This window comes from Pinus tabuliformis, chromosome 5_2 (genome assembly GCF_031772625.1).
Source record: "Pinus tabuliformis cultivar Carrire ecotype Pingquan chromosome 5_2, CPIR1, whole genome shotgun sequence".
Classification (NCBI taxonomy): Eukaryota; Viridiplantae; Streptophyta; class Pinopsida; order Pinales; family Pinaceae; genus Pinus; species Pinus tabuliformis.
The window spans coordinates 280,791,017-280,813,321 of record NC_142306.1 but is presented as its reverse complement, the minus strand read 5'-3'; positions in this window follow the sequence as shown (position 1 = coordinate 280,813,321).

Below are 22,305 nucleotides of genomic sequence, written 5' to 3'. Positions count from 1 at the left end.
CACTTTTTGCAAGGATATCATCTGAGGGATCTTGGCAAGGGAGCCAGGGTTTCATACTGTCCTTGGAAGCTTTTTGAAATTTCATCACTTTTTACAAAAATTTGAAAAATGACCTTGGCTTTAAAAACAGAGTTTTTAAATCCAAGGTGAAAATTTACTGTACAAGATTGAAATTTGCGAAGAAACATCTTTGAAATCGTCCCTTTGGCTTGCTGAGCACTTATTGACCTTCAGAGACATGACCTTGTAAACCATTTTGACCAAAACCCTAGACCTAGGAATTTGACCTCAAGACAAGACAAGACAAGCTTGAAAGTGACTAAGGACTGAAATGACTTGATCCAGCAATGCCAAGAGGGGGACAAAGAGACCAGCTCCTCCATCAGGGTTATGGCATGCCTAATGGGATGCAAAAATTGACACTGATGAGACACCTACTAATGCAAATGCAAAGAGCTTTGATCACTGATGGAGGGCGACAAGACCGACTCTAACAGTGAACATGTGAGTCATGCACAATCTCCACTCGTAGATTTTTTCTTTTGTCAAATCATAGCTCTTAGTTTTCCTTAATATTTTATGTTTTCAACAACTTAAATGCGAAGGTATGGATTATTTATTGTAAATTTGTCACCAGAAACATATCTTCCATAGGAAACCCATGATTGGACATGTTTGTCTTGAGAAACAAGTGTGATATAGATGTTATTTTAAAGAAAAAAAATTTGTGGGTTAATACAACTTAGGACAAGTATCTACTTTGGTTTATTACATATTTGAGCCTAAAGTGTCAAATATAAGCATAATACCTACTTTGTTACCACATTGAAATTTATAACAGTGAACAAAAGAAGTAATAGAACCAAATCTTACCTAATTTTGAAATATCCTCCTCATAAGTGCACTAGAAAGAGGTAGACTTAATGTGTTAGAGAAATCATACAAAATCCAAGCATAAGTTCATTGAAAAAAATGTGCAAGTGAGCCCATAAAAAAATGCCAAACATAGAAGTACAATATCAAATAAAATATCCTTAAGCATATCACATATTCTATAATATAGCAATAATATCACAAAATTAAATGACATATACGAGAATTTAGATTATAGGGTGTTACTCAAAACAAGTAATTATCTCCAAATATATATACACAGAGAACAAAAAAAAACACATAAAAAAATTATTAAACTTACAAATTTGGTTATATTAACATTAACTATAAACATATTGTATTACCAATAAAATTAATATAACTTTTAAATTTACAAATTTTATTAGATTAACATTAACCATAAACATATTGTATAACAAATAAAATCAATATAGCCTTACCCATAATTACAAGTACTACTATATGAATGGACTATAGCCATGTATACCAATTGTATCAATACTTTGAATAATCTTTTTTAAGTAAATACAATCAATGCCTATGATAAAAAAACACAATACCCAATCTTATTATCAAGCATAACCTTCATAAGTCACAACCTTCCTAAATCACAAGTGTGCAAGCTAGTGGTTTCACTTTATTCGACACTTGCGAACTAAATGTAGCCATACCAAGTATAAAGAAAACGATAATCAATCTTATTATCAAGCATAACCTTCATAAATCACAAGTCTGCAAGCAATTGATTTCGCTTAATTGTTACAATGTGGCATTGTAACAATTAACGTAGCATTGCAACAATTAACAATTAATTGTTACAATGTGCCAAGAATCATAAGTTCCAAGAAAGGTCAAATCATGCTAAGGTGCAATGTCATTACGTTTTAGAAAGAGCGGAATCACGATAAATGAGAGAACTATCATGCCACTAATCATATGGTCGGTTGATGTTTATATTAAGGATGTACATGATAAATCGATTTGGATGTTTGTAGATAAAGGTATGATTGAGTTAATAAGAATAGTATTCAAAAATATTATCAAGAGCTTCGTTATGGTCAAATTAGAAATTGTTAATTATATTTACTGTCAAGTTCAAAAAATTGAGAAGGGAATAATTTTAATGTATAGAATAAGTTACAGTTAAATGGTAGATAACACTTTAATATTAAAATTTTGGTTAAAATTCATTAATAAAATGTGAATTTGTGTTGAAATATAATTTTAGATTTTTAGTTTTTTTAGTCTTAGTATATTATAACTAAGTTGTTAAATTAATAGTGAGCATAATGATTATTTGTTACTATCCGCAAATGTAGGATGACTAGTTATTATTATTCAAGGAAAAATGATGCCATCTGGATTTACTTGCTCAAGGTTTGTAAGTAAGTAGGCTTTCAATCTTGTGAGATGTCTTTTGGTCTTAGGTTTTTAACCTATTTCCTTGTGTAAACAAAAAACAAGCTCTTAGCCGAGCAAAAATATTTTTATGTCATACTCAAGGCCCAATTTGTTATCAAAAAGATAAAATTATTTTAATATTTAATACTTACAAATTTGACAATTTTAGATTTTTTTTTATTATCATGTTCATAATAAAATGAAATAATTCCTTAAAAAATGTTTTGATGTTTAATAATTCTTTTTCAGACACCTTATAATTATACCAACTTAAATCCATCTTAAATCTAGATCTACCAAGCACCAAGAGGGATAAAGTCTAGAGTTAATATGGATCTAAATTGATACTCTTGCATTCTATAATGGATTTCCTCGAGCCTCTAAATAGGCTTCATTATAACAAATACCATGAAAAAATATCATGGACAAAACCATGAGTTGTCAAACCCTAGAGCCCCAAAGTCACCAATGGTAAATTATTAATTTTTTAATTTGTCTTTTTTTAGTCAAAAAGTCTACATAACATATCCTAATATAACATTACAATATCTCTTCCATACTAGGTGGGAGAGACATCTGGATGCAATAATATTTTACTATTTCATGTATTTGAATTCAATTTAATTACCATCGTAGATCCATCTTAACTCTAGATATATCAAGTGACAAGAAGGATCAAATCCCTCAAGGTGAGGACCTCTTTTTTAAGTGCAAAACTTGAGAAAAGGTTTGCACCTCGAGAGATTTGATCCCTCTCGATCCTTAATAGATCTGGAGTTAAGATGGATCTATGTTGGTTTATATATATATATATATATATAGAATTTTTACATAACATAACATAATCTTACAACATGTTGACGGTGCTAGAAATTCGTCAACCAAGGGGATCTCCCATATATGAAGTCTCAATTAGACCTCACACCATTTGGTGTAGGAGTCCTAGCCGTTATAAAGGCTCAATTTCCGAATTCTTAAAGATTTGTCTTGGCTCGAATTGTCAACACAGGAAAGTGATGCAATGGTGTCCTCAAAAGGCAAGGGAGGTCTTCTTAGTGAGTGTGTAGTTGCAAATGTGTTAAGGTTCTTCTATTGCAGGGGGGGAAGAAAACTGAGCCTCTAAGTGAGAGGTAATAGTACCACCAAGGAAGAGACGCACATGAACCAGAAGGCTCTGTCTAACATCCAGTGGAATAGTCCATAGTAGATGTCACGGTCGTTACAACCAAAAAATAAGAAATTATTTGTCTAGTATCTCGCTGAATGGTCCACAAGGATGGGACAACAATAAAAACCATTACAAGCAATTCCTAATAAGATAAGCACTAAAATAACTGAAATAGTTCAACTATCTTAGTACATGTGAAAGAAAACATGAAATAAAAACATCCACAAAATATTCTTATAAACATTCATAGTCCATGCATGATGAACATGTTGGCCTAAAAAGGCTTCTGTTATTAAGAAAACATTCCAAGACACATGTTTACAATGTACATCACCAGCCTGAATAGTGGGACATTAGAGCCACTCCTTACTCGTCAAAGAACTAGCTAATCTCTCTAATGCCTTGTAGGAAGATCCAAGGTGAAAAGCCCCTTGCTCATACAATAAGGGATTATACATAAACAAGGGGTGATTCTTCCCTCCTTGTGACTCTTTGACTACCCTCATGACTATTTGGCTTCCTTGACTCTCCATATTATATATGTGTCCTTTGGACTTCCAATTTACAATGAATATAATATACATGGCCCACAATGATGATGTCACATGTGACAAATCATGACAAGAGATGACATGGCACTACTAATATGAACTGGTTGAGTGATACGGAAATGTCAAGCCACTGTTTTTGTTGTGAATGATGTATGCTTGAGAATACTCTTGTCTTCCACCTCCTCATGACTTGGTGATAGGAATCTTCAATGATCTCAAGTCTTGGGTTGTGGTCGCGAGTTGGTATCCCTTTACTTTGCCATGATAGATCAAATTGCATGCTCAGCTACAAGAATTTCCTTTGCATGTCTTCCTCCTTCATCTCTTTCTTCATCATCCTGCCAGGTTCTTGTATCTACAATTCACTCATGACGAGACAACAATAGCCCGAAAACCTCCTAGACTAAGATGGTGCAATCGTCTTCAAGGACTGAGCAAGAATTTAGTTGCAGTTCATAGAGGGAGGCTTACTGACTACACATTGTGCAATCCCAACATCTAGGGTTGATGCTTAAGGCCTGGAACTATGCAATGCGCAGTCCAGGCTAGGCTCAGAGGTTGTCTTCTACGCAATTTTGGAGATGAGTGAGTCTGGTTGAAGGAGGGTCCATTGTGGAATATTTCTGCGTAGTTTTGGAGAGAAAGGTTGACTGACTTTTCCACAGTCTTAGGAGACAGTGGGTTAGGATGAGGTGAGTACCACTGAAGATAGCTTCTACACAGTTCTAGATGGGAAGGCTAGCTAAAAGGATTACGCAGTTCTCGAAGGGAAGGTTGGGTCTTGGGCTCAGGAATTGTGCAATGCAACAATCCCGGGGGACAGGAACTTCACATTGCGCTGATCTAGGGGTCAAGGTCACAACCTACTAACTAGAACTGCATAATGCACAATCTAGGCAGGCTGGGTGAAGCCAAGTTGAAGGGTCGGAGAGCTTCTTCGGAAAAGGCTATGTGCTTGACTAGTGAAACTGACAGGTGAAGTGATGGGGCATAGACTGTGTTCTAACACTTAGAATACTTGATGACTCAACAACATTGATCACCCATGACACATGAACAACACTTTCACTTGTGCATGCCTACTTCATGACTAGTTACGATAAGTGCGACATCTAAGATCGACTTTATGATGATCGTGACAACACTTGTGCGAAAATGCTCAAAACATTGTGAATGAGTGTGGTAGGCTTTTACATTGTTAGGAAAACTCACAAACGCAAAGAACATCCCTTGAAGCCACTAGCGTGAGGTTATATATAAAGTGCGATAACCAACATGCAAAAATATGACATATTTCCTATCTTGCAAAAGGGAGAGAAACACTTAGCGAAAACAAATGGAATGACTTTCAGTGTTTGTGACCATACATGCCATTGAATACATAATGATATCACAATGATAAGTTGTCCTTCATACTATACTAAGAGGGTCATTTCAACTTCATGAAATATTTTCTTTGTTCTTTGTACCTATGTTCCATAGGTTTGTGAATCAAATGGAGTCTTCATGCAGTCCTGATCTCCAATATTCTATCATGCCCTAGGGTTCCTTGGTATTCTTATTTGATGATTGTATTTTATCCTCAACTCTTTAAGTGTCATATAGCATGTCCTCCTTCTTCATCTTTCCATAGTGTAAGAGATTACCTGCATCTGCAACTCACTCATGATGAGATGACATTAGTCTGAAAACCCCTAGCCTAAGATAGAGCACTTGGATTCATGACCGAGGCTAGGATTGAGTGACATGTTAGGGGAGAAGGCCCAGTGACTGTACAATTATGCAGTTCAAGCATCCAAGGGTCAAGCTTGATCACTGAGATAGTGTAGTGTGCAGCTCAGGCCAGACTGAGGGAAATTTCTACACAGTACTTACTAAGGGAAAACTTTGTGCAATGTCCACTGAGGGAAAAAATTGCGTAGTTCAAGCAGGAAGTGGCTACTGTGGGATGGGGCCTTAGGAGGAAAAACTGCGTAGTTTTAGGAGGCAAGGGGGACCGGGCATCTAAGAGGCTCTAGGGAGAGAACTACACAGTTTCTAGAGGCAATGAGCTCCGATTGAGGGAAGGACACTGGAGGCCAAGGGAGGTTGGGCTTTCTGCACATTCCACAATTCCATCAGATAAGAGAAAAAATTGAAGGTTTAAGATGTGAAGTGCGTAGTTTGTGATGTAGCAATTCTATAATCTGAAATCAATACGCACGGACCTGTGGGTTATGGGCCCACAAAACCTATCGGAAGCGTTATTGGCTTTAAACCCCGGCAACACATAAAATCAGAACCACACAAGAAACATAGGAAAAACATGCTTCAACACATAAGGCCGGACTTCAAATGCATTATGCCCGCATCTATAAATTTCTTGGGTCCACTCTTTTCACCCGAACTCTATCAATCAATCTCCACCATCCATTACATTCACTGATCCAACGGTTGACGTTACACCCGATCAATGAAACTAATCGTTGATCCTCCACCATCGATTAACTCGCGATAGATCCAACGATTCACAAGGATATCGGGGGCACAACTTGCATGGAGAGTACCCACCTGAAAAGCGGTTTCCTCTCACCTCCTCGTTGCTACGTGTCCTCCACTGAATGGAATCGAGGGACTACTCCTTTTTACCACTTATGGTTTTGAGGCTACTCGAAATACCACTTTCACTGTTTAAACCCCGCTCTTGGATATAACCACGTGCATTAAATTAAGAAAAGCCCTTAATGATTAATTTTAGTATTTAATCATGAAATTAACCCTTAATGCTAATTGACCCCGATTTATTGTCAATACACAGAAAACCCACAACCACTGAGATTTGCGTTAAATGTGAAATTACATAAAATACCTGGTTAACTATCTGGATGCGGACACGCTAAAAGAAACAAGAGTTTGCACCAGGATTACAATACAAATACACGCTGGATCATTTTCATTAATATAATATATATTACAGAGTCTCGGCCTTGGCTCGATTACACAAATAAAAGACCTTTGTTTCAAAATACAATCCACACACTATTCTTGCTCTCACTCCGCTCAAATCCTCCTTCATTACATTTTTCCCTTCTTTTTATCAATCGAATATCACTCTATTTTGTGCCTAACAACTCAATCCCTATTTTTAATCAATCTAATTCCTAGCTCTACCACAATCCTATGCTAACAACTTATCTTTGAACCTAAAATAAGACAATTTCTAGCTATTACAATAATGAAATACAAATCATTTCTTGAGAGATCCAACCCTATCAATAAAACTGACTTTTGACCAATCAGGTCAATGAAATTCAACTTGTTTAGACACAACATGTGAACAAACTTTCACATTGCTGGCTAAGTCCAAATGCTCCTACATCAGACTCCCGAGGAAGAAAAGAATTGCCCTTCAAACTTTCAAGACTTACTCCATACTTCCGCAATTCTGCTGTTGTCAACCAGCTAACATCCTCCACTAGATGTCCTTTCCATTTGACTAGATATTGGAAATAAGTATATCCTCTGGTTCTTTTGGAGACTCTTTTCTCCAAAATAAATTCCACTTCTTTCCTAGCTGTATTTGGCATTTGTTCTTCCCAGTTCACAGTTTGAACTTCATCTCCTGTAGTTTCCTCCTGTAGCTCTATCTTTGCCTCTTTGTATGGATACAAATCTGTGACATTGAAGATAGGCGATATTCCAATCCCTTTTGGCAACTCAATTTCATATGCATTAGCTGAAATATTTCTTACAATTCTACATGGTCCTATCTTTTTCATTTTCAGTTTATTGTAAGTTTTAGTAGGAAATCTTTCTCTTCTCAAATACACCATAACTAAATCTCCCACTTGGAATTCTTTCTCTCTTATTTTCATAGCTACCCTCTGTTTGTATTTGTCGTTTCTTTCCTACAATCTGCCTTTGACATCTTCTTGTAGTCTCTGCATCTGCTCTGCAAACTCTTCAGCTTTTGCACTTCTTGTCTCCTGTTTACCCAAATTTTTGAGCTCATACACACCTCTTGGATTCATTCCAAAAACAATCTGAAATGGACTCATTCCAGTACTTCGGTTTGGAGTATCATTATAAGCAATTTCAGCCTGAGTTAGTGATAAATCCCACTACTTAGGATTTTGATACACTAAACTTCTTAATATGTTTCCCAAGCTCTTGTTTACTACTTCGGTTTGTCCATCTGTTTAAGGATGGTATGCTGAACTGAAGCTAAGGTTATCTCCCAATTTCTTCCAAAGAGTTCTCCAAAAATTCCCTACAAACTTTATATCTCTATCAGACACAATACTTACAGGCAATCCATGTAATCTTACAATTTATGAAAAAAATAGATTAGCTATATGTGTTGCATCACTAGTTTTCTTACAAGCAATGAAATGTGCCATCTTAGAAAACCTATCTACTACAACATAAATGGAATCATTTCCCCTTTGAGTTTTAGGTAAGCCCAAAACAAAATCCATGCTAACTGCATCCCATGGTCGGTTTGGTCTTGGCAATGGCTGGTACAATCCTGTATTTTGGCTTTTTCCTTTAGCATGCTGACATATCATGCACTTCTCAACAAATATCTTAATATCAGTCTACATCTTTAGCCAATAGTAAAAAGCATTTACCTGTGCAAAGGTTTTGTCTTGTCCAAAGTGACCAGATAATCCCCCACTATGTTTCTCCTTTATTATGTTTTTCCTCATAGAACATTTGGGAATGCACAACTTGTTACCTTTAAACAATAACCCTCCTTGAATAAGATAATCTAACCACTGACTTATGTTATGAAATATTGGATTTTGAACTACTATATAGATATCTTTGAAATATGCATCATCTTTATACATTTCAACCATTTCTTCAAATCCTACAACACCAGCTTGGAATTCTTGCACAACAAAACTTACCCTGCTCAATGCATCATTGACTTTATTTGACTTGCCACTATTGTGTTTTATTACAAAAGTAAAGCTTTTCAAAAATTCTACCCACTTGGCATGTTTCTGGTTCAACTTCAGCTGGTTATTAATGAACTGTAAGGCATGATTGTCCGAATACAATATGAATTCCTTTGGCAGCAAATAATGTCTCCATTTTTTCAAGGCTTCTACAATAGCATAAAATTCTTTATCATAAGAAGAATACTTCTTCTTAGCTTCATTTAGTTTCTCACTAAAGTATGCTATTGGTCTCTGTTCCTCACTCAACACTGCTCCAATTGCAACTCCACTAGCATTTGTTTCAACTTGAAATACCTTTTCAAAATCAAGTAAAGCCAAGACTGGCTTCTCTGTGATTTTCTCCTTCAGCAATTTAAAATTCCTGTTTGTTGCTTTTGTCCACTTAAATGGTTGATTAGTCTCTTTGATTGTTTCAAGAATTGGTGCACAAATCTAACTAAAACCTCTGATAAATTTCCTATAAAAACTTGCAAGACCATGAAAGCTTCTTACCTCGAATATATTCCTTGGAATAGGCCAGTTCCAAATTACTTGGACTTTCTCTGGATCCATTTTCAATCCTTCTTTAGAAACTACAAATCCCAAGTAAATTAATTCTTCTTTCATGAAACTACATTTCTTCAGATTTATCAATAATTTCTCTTTCTGCAGAGTTCTTAGAACCAACTTAAGATTCTCTAGATGTTCTTCTTTACTTCTACTAAAGACTAGAATATCATCAAGATAAACAATAACATATTTTCCTGCATATTCCTTCAAAACTTCATTCATCAATCTCATGAATGTTCTAGGTGCATTAGTGAGTCCAAAAGGCATCACTAACCACTCATACAACCCACTATTTATTTTAAATGTAGTCTTCCATTCATTGCCTTCTCGAATTCTTATTTGATGATATCCACTCTTCAAATCTATTTTAGTAAAATATTTGGATCCACTAAGACAATCCATCAAATCATCCATGTGTGGTAAAGGAAATCTATGCCTGATAGTGATCTTGTTTATAGCTCTAGAATCTATGCACATATGCCATTCTCCTCCTTTCTTTGGACTGAGTATTGTTGGTACAGCACATGGACTAAGAATTTCTTTGATTAGCCCCTTATCCATCAGCTCCTGCACTTGTCTTCCAACTTCTGCATTCCCTTGAGGAGTTAATCTGTCTGCTGCTTTGTTTGGAAAAATTGCTCTTGGTATTAGATCAATATGATGACTAATACTCCTAATCAGTGGAAATTCATTTGGAAACTCATCCACAACAATATCAGCAAGATCATTCAACAAAGTTTTGATTTCTTCAGGTAAATCATCTAAGTTTTTGGAAGTCAAAATTACCTTAGGTCTCCCTATGACAACAAAATGCATTTCTTCACCATTTTCAACCTCTTGTAACAACTCCATCCCACTCATCAGCATAACACTACTTCAAGGTGTTCCTTTGTCAGCATCGTCCTTCAATGGAAACAATGTATGTTTAGTTCCATCCTTCTCCAAAGTATAAGTGTTTCTCCTCCCATCATGAATAACTTTTCGATCAAATTTCCATGATCTTCCCAGTAATACATGGCATATGTCCATGGGCATTACATCACATAATATCACATCTTTATATGTACCAATTTGTATCTCAACCTTGCATTGTTTTGTCACAATAATATGATGTCCTTTCTGTAACCATGATACTTTGTAAGGAGTAGGGTGTATTGTCTTCGCTAATCTGAGCTTTTCCACCATCTATGTAGAAACAATATTTTCAGTGCTTCCACTATCAATTATTACTTTACAACACTTACCTTTTGATTTACAGGTAGTTCTAAATAAATTCTTCCTCTGCGTTGGTTCTTCAATCTCCTTCTCTATCTTAAGCAAGGTCCTTCTCAATAACAGAGATTCTCCTACTTCAGGGGGTTCTTCCTTTTCCATAAGTTGAGGTGGTTATGGCTTTGCCTCAGCCACATTCACATTCCTCTGACTTGCTGGTTTATTATGAGGATAGTCCCATGACACGTGTCCCCATTCTCCACATGTGTAACACAAAACATCTCTTCCTCGGCCTCTTCCTCTCGGTGAAAATATTCCTCTATTAAATTCTCTCCTCTGTGGTGGTCTACTACTTGAGCTGCTTTCTTCATGCTGATATTGTTGTCCCCTTGGTTTGGTAGTTCCTCTACCTCTTACTGAGCTTCTTCCTCTATTCCTCTGATTCTGTTTTCTCAACATCTTCTCTTCTGCCTTCAAACCTGCTTGATAGGAATCTTCAATAGTCTTTAGACTCAACAAGCTGATCTCATCCTGGATGTCATACCTTAAGCCATTGATATATCTAGCTACCTTCTCCATGTCATCTTCTGCATGTCCTGCTCTAATACTCAATCTATAAAACTCTTTTGTGTATTCCTTAACAGACATTCCTTTTTGCCTTAAATTTTGCAATTGTTTGAAAAGATTTAACTGATAATCTTTAGGCATAAATTTGGCTTTCATTTTACTCACCATTTTGTCCCATTTCTTGATCTTGGACTTTCCTTTCCTCATTTTGGATGTTTGTAATTCATCCCACCAAATAGCTACATGACCCTTCAATCTAGTAACTGCAAATTTCACCTTCTTTTTGTCGTCAGCTTCCTCTTCATAGTCAAAATATTTTTCCAATGAATTGATCCATTCCATTAGCTCTTCTGCATTGAGACTCCCTTCATACGTAGGAATTTCCATCTTTGGTTTTCCTCCTACTTTCGCCAACATCTTGATAACTCTGGTAGTTCATTTTCCTCCTCTCTTTCTTCCTCAGAAGATTCTTCTTTAGTACTGTCAGCTCTTTCGTCAGGTGTTCTTTTCTGAGAAATCTCAATTGTTTCCATTCTCGTACGCAGACTCCAGATCTCTTCCAGTAGTACTGCATTTACTTCAGGTCTTCCTCGACCAATGCTAGTTCCTCTCCTCAGCGACGTTTTTTTTTTGCAATCAACCTTAATCTCTGTGCTCTAATACCAAATGATGTAGCAATTCTACAATCTAAGATCAATATGCATGGACTTGTGGGTTACGGGCCCACAAAACCTATCAGAATTGTTATTGGCTTTAAACCCTGAAAACACATAAAATCAGAACCACACGGGAAACACAGGAAAAATGTGCTTAAACACATAAGGCCAGATTTCAAATGCATTATGCCTGCATCTATAAATTTCTCGGGTCCGCTCTTTTCACCTGAACTCTATCAATCAATCTCCACCGATCCAATGGTTGACGTTACACCCAATCAACGAAACTAATCGCTGATCCTCCACCGTTGATTAACTTGCGATAGATCCAACGGTTCACAAGGATATCGAGGGCACAACTTGCAGGGAGAGTACCTGCCCAAAAATTGGTTTCCTCTCACCTCCTCACTACTACATGTCCTCCACTGAATGGAATCAGGGGACTACTCATTTTTACCACTTATGGTTTTGAGGCCGCCCGAAATACCACTTTCACTGTTTAAACCTTGCTCTTGGATATAACCACATGCGTTAAATTAAGCAAAGCCCTTAATGACTGATTTTAGTACTTAATCACGAAATTAACCCTTAATGCTAATTGACCCTGATTTATTGTCAATACACAGAAAACCCACAACCACTGAGATTTGTGTTAAATGTGAAATTACAAAAAATACCCGGTTAACTGTATGGACGTAGACACACTGAAAGAAACAAGAGTTTGCACCACAAATACATGCTAGATCATTTGCATTAATATAATATATGTTATAGAGTCTCGGCCTTGGCCCGATTAGACAAATAAAAGACCTTTGTTTCAAAATACAATCCACACACTATTCTTGCTCTCACTCCGCTCAAATCCTCCTTCATTACATTTTTCCCTTCTTTTTATCAATCGAATATCACTCTATTTTGTGCCTAACAACTCAATCCATATTTTTAATCAATCTAACAACAAATCTCTAATTCCTAGCTCTACCACACACCTATGCTAACAACTTATCTTTGAACCTAAAATAAGACAATTTCTAACTATTACAATAATGAAATACAACTCATTTCTTGAGAGATCCAACCCTCTCAGTAAAACTGACTTTTGACCAATCAGGTCAATGGAATTCAACTTGTTTAGCCACAACATGTGAACAAACTTTCACATTGTTGGCTAAGTCTGGATGCTCCTGCATCAATTTGGGAAGGCTGGATGAGGCTAGGTTTCTAAGAATCATCCAAAATTTGGTTAAGTGTGGGATCACTAGAACCGATGTGAGTAGTGATAGAAATTGATTGTGACCACACACTTGGAAACTTATTGATACAACATAGATCATCCATAACATATGAAAACATACTTCCCTTAATGCAACAACCTTTTCGGCAACTTACGACTAGTATGGCTCCGACAATAGACTTTGTGAGGATAATGAGGACACTTGTGTAATAGTGCGTGAAACTTTTGAAATCAGTGTGAAACATGCTTATATGATGAGAATAACCCATTTTCACAAATATTTTCCCTTGAAGCAAACCAGAAATCCCCTTTGCATGATAAGTGATAATTCCCATGCTCGAAGGCAACACTAGCTATATAAAGATAAAAGCATGGACAACACTTGAGCTCTAAGAAGGGAGCTTGAAATCATCAACTGACCAATAAGTGAGTAAGGAACGACCGATCAAAAGATCCATAGTAGGCTCCAAAATTTGAGTGTAGGCAAAAATTTTGGAGGGTGTTGCAACCGCTACAACACTTGGTGACGCACTGGTAGAATCCATCTTCTCTAATTTGGTTAACTCTTTTGTGCATGGCCTTAGTTTTTTGGGGAGTATTGATTCATCGTGTAGATCACTTTGGAATTTTCCACTTACCCCATGACTAGACATGGTCCCATCTGTACCTTATTAGTTGAACACAACATAGGATATAGCAATATCACAGTGTTTCGATTTGGGAGAGGTAGTGTAGCTCGCGAGGTTAATATTTTTACAGTATAAGTTTTCATGTTTTTTGAGAACATTTTTCAGCACAAATCAAATTAGAATGCTTAATATTTTCATAGTATAAGTTTTCATCTCTGGTGTTTCTTTGCTACCAAAAGGCCTGGACAATACCCCAACAGAGTCACGCAGGAACACAAACATTGCTCTGCTACCGACGAGCCTAGAAAGTACCCCAGCATATTTGCTTGCTTCACCTCTCTACACAGGAGGCCTTTCTCTTCTTTCGACTTTCTTTATTTATTTTTAAAAGAAGATTGCGCATTGACACTTATTAATTTTGGTTGGAAGAGGGATCTCGACTTATTGAGAGCAGAAGAGGTTGTTCCTTCAGAGAAGTATATCAAGACCTCTGATTTAAGTTTTCTTGTTTAGATTTTCCCCTTTCTCCTTCTCTAGTAGTTGGATAAGCATGAAAACATAACACAAGAACCGACTGTAGGAATAAGTTTTCCTGGATAGACACAGGTTCATGGTTGGACCAGAACTCTCCTTACGAACGGATCGTATTTTCGTGCAGAATTTCATTGACCAAAATACAAAGCCAACACAAAGGAGTCTGGCTGGAGGTTTAGCCAAATGTTGCAGTGTCACAAGGCTCTTTAGAATTCAGCCACATACGTACTAAGAAGCGAACACAGTTCCAGGCACAATATTTATTCATGTGATGAAAATGAAAGGAGAAAGTGAGAAAGAAAACAAGATGAAAAGTAAGAAAACACACAACAAGGAAACAAAGTGGCTAAAGGAAACATGATGTAAAACCAGAGTAAGGAAATGAGGACATAATATGGGGGACGAGTGCAGAATGAGTGGAGGAGAGGGAAAAATAGGATGCAACTAATCCCACTCCTAACCTAATAGCTAGAAGGTCGGGGTCACGTATAAGGAAATTTCCAGTGAAGCCACCATAGTTGTTCCCGACATGCATCCACAAAGATATGAATAGTTAAAACAAATATAAAGTGATGTGCAATAGAAAATATAAAAACTTGAAAAACTTGCACAAGAAAATGAAGGTCTTTCCTATGGGTGGAAAGGTGTGTCACAACCACTACTTTCATCCAATTCACATGCTTACCTTTTCGATGAATACCATTTTTCAACAAACCTTGGAAGCTTCTTGTGGACGTGTATTCATCTACACCGAGCCCCTTAGCAAGCACAAGAAAAGATCAAAATTTTTTGTTTGCTACAGAGCTTGCCAGGTAAGACCATTCCATCCATTCAGCGATTGGATCGTAAAATTCAGGATGACCCTCTTGAAAACCCCGAAATATTAGAGAAGATGAAATTTGAATTAGAGGAGCGGGATCACAATGGGAATACTGTGAGGAAAAATAGATTTGATCATACACAATAGTCATGTCAAGACAGTGAGGACCTTTCATAACCATCAGTGAAGGGTGAAATGCCTTGTCTGCTTGACAAAAATCTGAATAGAGAGATTTTGAACAATGAAGATCACTGGGTGTGAAACAACTGTCACTGGGTGTACTCATGGGAAAATGATAAGCTTAATGACAATCTCCAGATATAGAGAAATAATCAAATGAGCTAATTAAAACATCAAATTCCCAGATTGCAATAAATGAAGAAAAACCAATTTGAACAATCTCGTGAATGCTTTGAAAAAATGAACTAATTTCCTTGCAAGCCTAACATGATAGACCACCTTCCTGCAACTCGTGATAAATTGTACAAGCATCGTATTCATCAAAAGAGTTTAAAAAGGATGGTAGCACCACAAATTCATGACACTAGTTTGGAAATGGTGAATGGAGAAGAACTTTATTTGTGTGACAACTTGTGCATTCATTATCATTCAAGAGGATTTCTGGTGTGATGAGAGGAGAAATTTGCAACATTAAATTCGTAAGAAGACCCAGGAGCTGACCATTAAGGGATAAATTCGATAAGCATGATTCTTTCATGAAAAGATAGTCCTTGAGATGATCAACTTCACAATTCCATGACTCTATGACAAATGCACATTCCCAACCCGAGTTTGCTGCGAGAGATTTGCATGAAGATGAATGAACTGTAAAAAATTCTTGAATTTAGTTAGAAGTAAAATCTTGAAAATTGGAAAGGTCACACCTGGAATACCAAGAAACATTCACAAGCATATTTACATAGAGTGAAACCATGCAGAGAGGTATATTATGCGAGAGAAACCAGATCTGACTTAGTTCAGGGGGCTTACCAGAGTCGCAAGATCCTGACATAACCATCAACGAAAGTTGAAGTTCCTCGAATCCCTGGCAGGTCCCTGAACTTTCCAAGATTTTAGAATCTCATTTTGAAGCTTGGACCATATCATGCATGGTTTGAGGATAATTGTTATTTCTGTTTTCAGTAAGACCACTGCTAATCGGATAGCAGCCATCTCTGTCATAGATTATACCAGGTTTTTCAACTTCAATAACCAGATTGCTCAAGTCGGAAGACTCTTCTAATCACAAATTCAAATATAAATGAATCTATGTGATGTCATGAGCAAGTTGATTTGAAGAGTTGTCTTCGTGCAGGAGAAGAGATGGTGAGGGTTGTGAAGGCACTCTATGATTTGACTGTTTTCATCATGGATAACCTCACTGCCTTGTGATAACTCATCAGATGAAGAAACTAAAGTGCATGGAGTATCATCGTCACAGGTAGATGCATTTCAAATGGAAGGACACAAGCGATAGTGAGGTGAAGGGGAAGTTTTGATATGAACATCTTATTTGACTGAACCAGATTCTAGATCTAAATTAAAATCTTTATGAGCAACAGAAAGATCATATGATGTGATTGGGCATTCGTTACGTCATATGGAAATAGAATTATAATCATTGGAATGATGACTACACAAGGCTGGGGGTTGATTGAAAGAATTAATTACATTGGATTCTCTACTGAGATTAGAATATTGAGAATGATTTAAGAATGGAAACACAATACCTTGACATGGAACATTATGAAAAACAAAGGAAAGATTGAAAGTGTCTTCACCTTTCTCTGCTACCGGCATAATGTGACTTCTTTGTACCTGATCGCAATTTGATCTAGTAGCTTGAGAATCAAGAGAATGTGAAGAGCCAACTGGTGGAGTAGATTGATCAAGCAGGTCATGGTATAAAGAGTCAGGATGTGTAGATGATAGTGGATAACAAAAATCTAGATTATCTTTGAGACTAGAGTTGTGAACAATGACATCATCTTGTAGGATGGAGGAGTGAGTCATCATCGTAGGTGTCATGAGCCATTCTGCAATTTCCTCCATTGGATATGAATCATGAAAAGCGAAAGAGGAATGAGAATATGGACTGTAGATTTGATTTGCATATTTCCTAGTTTTACAACCACTACAAGGAGGCATCTACATTGGGACTGGAAATGCAGGAGGACAAAGAAAAAAAGGGAAGTAAGCTCCTCCTCTATAATTTGAGGTGTCTCATGATTCACAAGAGTTGGGGAAGCGAAAAAATTAGGAGGTTCAGGTTCACCAAATGAAGAGACAAGAACTAAGCACTCAAACTCTTATTTCAAGAAATCCTAGTTCATATGTTTATTAGGTGAACAAATTGATAAGAAAAATCCTCAATTGATTCATCAGGCTTCATTCTTAAAATATTGATTCTTCCATAGATATTTCGGTAGTTATACTTATCGAAGGCTTTATGAAGCTTCCTGGCAAGTTGGTCGAATGAATGGATAGAAGCAATGGGTAATGTATGACACCAACGATTAACACGACCTTCGAATGTGAGTGTGAGTAATATAGCCATGACATCTTTGCAACGTATTGGATTAGAAAGAAAAAAGATGAACAACTTGAAACCAATGTTCATGGAAAAGTTGATCCACCCTCACCATTAAACTTAAATTTGGACAAGTTATGAATAAATTCCGCAGGGATAGTACAATTAAGCTCTTTATAAAAACATCCCATGATTATGATTTGGGGAAGAGCCATTTTAAATAAGAAATTCAAACCAGACTCAACAGGCACAACCTATCATCTAGCCCTCCTTGTTGTGCCAATTTGTTGACGGTGTTGGAAATTTGTCAACCAAGGGGATCTCCCTGATATGAATTCCCAATCACACTATTTAGTGTAGGAGTCCCATCTGATATAAATACCTGGTTGCCAAATCCTTAAATATTTTCCGTGGCTCTGGATTTCGGCACAAGAGAGTGATGTAATGGTGTCTTCAAAAAGCAAGGGAGGTGTCCTTGGTGAGTGTGCAGTCACAATTGTACCAAGTTTATTCTACTGCAAACAAGGGGGATTAAAGTGAGCCTCTAAGTGAGAGGTAATAAAACCACCCATGAAGAGACACACATGAACTAGAAGGCTCTGTCTAACATCCAACATAATAGTCCACAACGGATGTGATGGTCATTGAAACAAACAAACAAGAAATGATTTGTCAGGTATCCCATGGAATAATTCACAAGGATGGGACAATAGTAACAAGCATTACAACACATTCTCAATAATATAAGCACTAAAATAACCGAAATAGTTCAACTATCTCTGTACATGTGAAAGCAAACATGAAATACAAACGTCCACAAAATAGTATTACAAACATTTATAGTCTATGCATGAAGAACGCTTATGATATTAAGAAAAAGTACACAGACACATGTTTACAATCTACATCACTAGCCCTAATAGTGGGACACTGGAGCCACCCCTTGCTCCTCAAAGAACTACTTGATCTCTGTACTACCTTGCGGGAGGAGCCAAGGTGAAAATTCCCTTTCTCATAAAATGAGGGATTATATATAACCAAGGGGTGATGCTTCCCTCCTTGTGACTCTTTAACTACCCTCATGACTGTTTGACTTCCACAACTCTCCATATTGCATATGTGTCCTTTGGACTTCCACTTTAAAATGAATACAATATACATGGCCCACAATGATGGTGTGGCGTGTGACAACTCATGATAAGAGATGACATGGCACTGCTGATATGAACTGGTTGAGTGATACGACAATTTCAAGCCATTGTTGCTACTATGAATGATGTCTACTTGAGAATACTCTTGTCTTCCACCTCCTCATGGCTTGGTGACAGGAATCTTCAATGATCTCAAGTCTTGGGTTGTGGTCGCGAGTTGGTGTCCCTTTGCTTTGCCTTGATAGTTCAACTTGCATGCTTAGCTACAAGAATTTCCTTTGCATGTCATCCTCCTTCATCTCCTTCTTCATCATCCTATCAGGTTCTTGTATCTACAATTCACACATGATAAGACAACATCAGCCTAAAAGGAACCTAGCCTAAGATGGTGCATTCAACTTCAAATACTGAGCTTGATTTGAGTTACAGGTTAGAGAGGGAGGCTCAATGATTGCACATTGCATAGTCCCAGTAGCCAAGGTTGAGGCTTGAGGCCTGAAATGCACAATGTGCAGTCCAGTCTAGGCTCAAACATTGTCTTTTGCACAATTTCGAAGATGAGTGAGTCCAACTGAAGGAGGGGCCATCGTGGAAGATTTCAACGCAATTCTGGAGAGGAAGGTTGACTGAATTTTTCCAAGTTCTTGGATCTAGTTGGTCAAGATGAGGGGAGGACCACTGAAGGTAGATTCTGTGTAGTTCTCGATGGGAAGGATGACTGAAAGGATTGTGAGATTATGGAATGGAAAGCTAGGTCTTGGGCTTAGGAATTGCACAATGCAACATTCCTAGGGGACAGGAACTTCGCATTGCGCAGACCCAGGGGTCAAGGTTGCTGGAAATAATACTGAGAGGAAATAATAATCTTTTTCTTTTCATACTCAAATTTGTATATGCTACTTCCATGTGGGTAACCCGTGTGTACACGTAACTGTGCTTAAGGAAACAAGCATATATCCAGCAGACTAATGATTTAGTTAATTCATCATATATTGATCTTTAATCTGTGCATCAGTACTTTATTAAACATTAAATAGTAACCATATGCAGTTAATAACAGAGTGAACCATCACACATAAGCAACACACATGAACACCAAGATTTAATGTGGAAACCCAATGTGGGTGAAAACCACCTGTTGTTGTCATCTCTGTCTTCATTTAATATTACGAAAATCTGTTTACAACATTGTACTGGTGCAGACTCATACCAGTACGCAGGCTTCTACCTGCAAAAGGCTACAACCTTCTCTCATTCTCTAACTTCTACTAGAAGGGAGCTACAACCCCCTAGCTCTTGTACTAGCCGTTATGTTTACTAGTACGTAGGCACCGAACTACAGAAGGCTACAACCTTCTCTAGTTCTCTAGCTACTACTAGAAGGGAGCTACAACCCCTTAGCTCTTGTACTAGCCATTATGTTTACTAGTACATAGGTGCCGACCTACAAAAGGCTACAACCTTCTCTCGTTCTCCAGGGACCACGTTTCATAAATTTTCAGACTGGATACTCCTGGAACAAAACACCAAAATATGAAGGCCACATTTTCATCCAATTTTCATATTGGACCCATCAACAACATTAAAGCTCAAAATCAATCACCACTACAATACAATCATTGCATTAACCAATCATTGAATACTCAATCATCAATCCCCAAATTACCCATCAACTGAATCACTGAAGCCCTGTCATCAAAACACAGTCACCAGAACATAGAGCGGAACCCAGAACTTTGCAACAACCACTAGAACCAACTGAAAATTCAAATATCATATTTCATAATGTATACGCTACTCTCATAAACCGAATGAGCGTGTATACGCGCTTTTATCAAAGAGAACACGCGTAAAGATCTACAAATACTTACTTATAACTTCGTTGCATTTCCTGAGTTCAGACATACCCAAATCATCCCATATAAAGGATAATACATGCGTTAGCAACCAGATCTAGCCCATCAGTTCTCATAATGATAAGTCATTATGATCCTGATCCATCATCACTGAAGCAAATCAATCAATCTAAACATTGTTACCAGAATGCAATCACTAGAACATAAAGCAAAACCCAGAACTCTGAATCAACAACCAGAACCAATTGCAACTTCAAACATCATAGTTCACAAGTTATATTCTAATTTGATGTGTCGAGCCTGTGTGTATACGCAGTTTTACCTAAGTCAACCAGTGTATACATCTGTAAATAGTCATTGATAATTTTGCAGCTATTCCAGACTTTAGTTATAGCCAGATCATAATATTTACAGAACAACACATGCATCAGTATACAGATCTAGAATAAACATGATCAAACCATATAAATATAATTCATTCCAAGCCTTAAGATCTCGATCCATCATTAGATCTTGTCCTCCATCAACCGCTAAGGTTCCTCCTTGGCTTAGATCAGGCAGAGCATCATAAACCCATAACCTACATATTAGATCTCACATTTCATCAGATATTCGATGCTTGTACACCTTGGCCTAATGATCTTCTCTTCCTTATATAGTTTTAGGCCTTTCTCAATACCATGGACCAAAACAACTTAGGACCAATACCTTGGACCAAACACCTAGGGTCAATACCCCAGACCAGGTATCTTGGACCAATACCATGGACCAAATACCATTGACCAAATACCATGGACCAAAAAGCTTAGTTTTCCAAGTTATACGCGCCTTTCCCTCTGTGAAAGTGTGTCTGTACGTTATACGCTTCTTTTGTTCTCTTAACCTGCATGTATATGCAGCTTTTTCAAGGTGAACCTACGAATACCTCTCTTTCTTCATTCTGTGTAGTCAGATCTGCAATTCTTTGTTGTTAACCTACTGTACTGTGATCTTTCATCTGAGTGAGTTGCCTTCTGAAATGATTCCTTGAAGCTGCCCTGCATTTCATCACATCTATAAATACTACTGTCATGCATTCTATCACATCTGATATCTCTTCTGTAGATTCATCTAGTTACCATATACAAGTGAGTTGTTCTGCTACAAGTGGGTTGCCATCAAGTACAACACATACATCATAATTCCAACAATCACCCCCTTTAGACTTGATGGCAACAACCACACCAAGTCACTCTCCCCCTTTATCATCAAGGGCAAAGGGTCATGCTCCCCCTGAGTGTATGCTGAATTCTTTGATATGATGAAGTGCTCTGATTGAGCTCCCATGATCGAGTCCATGCTCCCCCTGAGCATAAGAAATTTTTTCAAAAAGATGTTCTAAAAGAAGAACATGACTCTATACATACATCACAAATGACCTTCCTATCACCAATGACTCATACGTACATCCATCTCCCAACGAAGTGGGGATATACCAAATTTGACTCATCCACCCAACCAAGTGAGGATATACCATGACTGAAATATTACATCATCCTTCCCATGCCTAGTGGGGGTACAAATTACATCGTATCACCAAAAGGGATTCATCAAAAGACTACAACAGA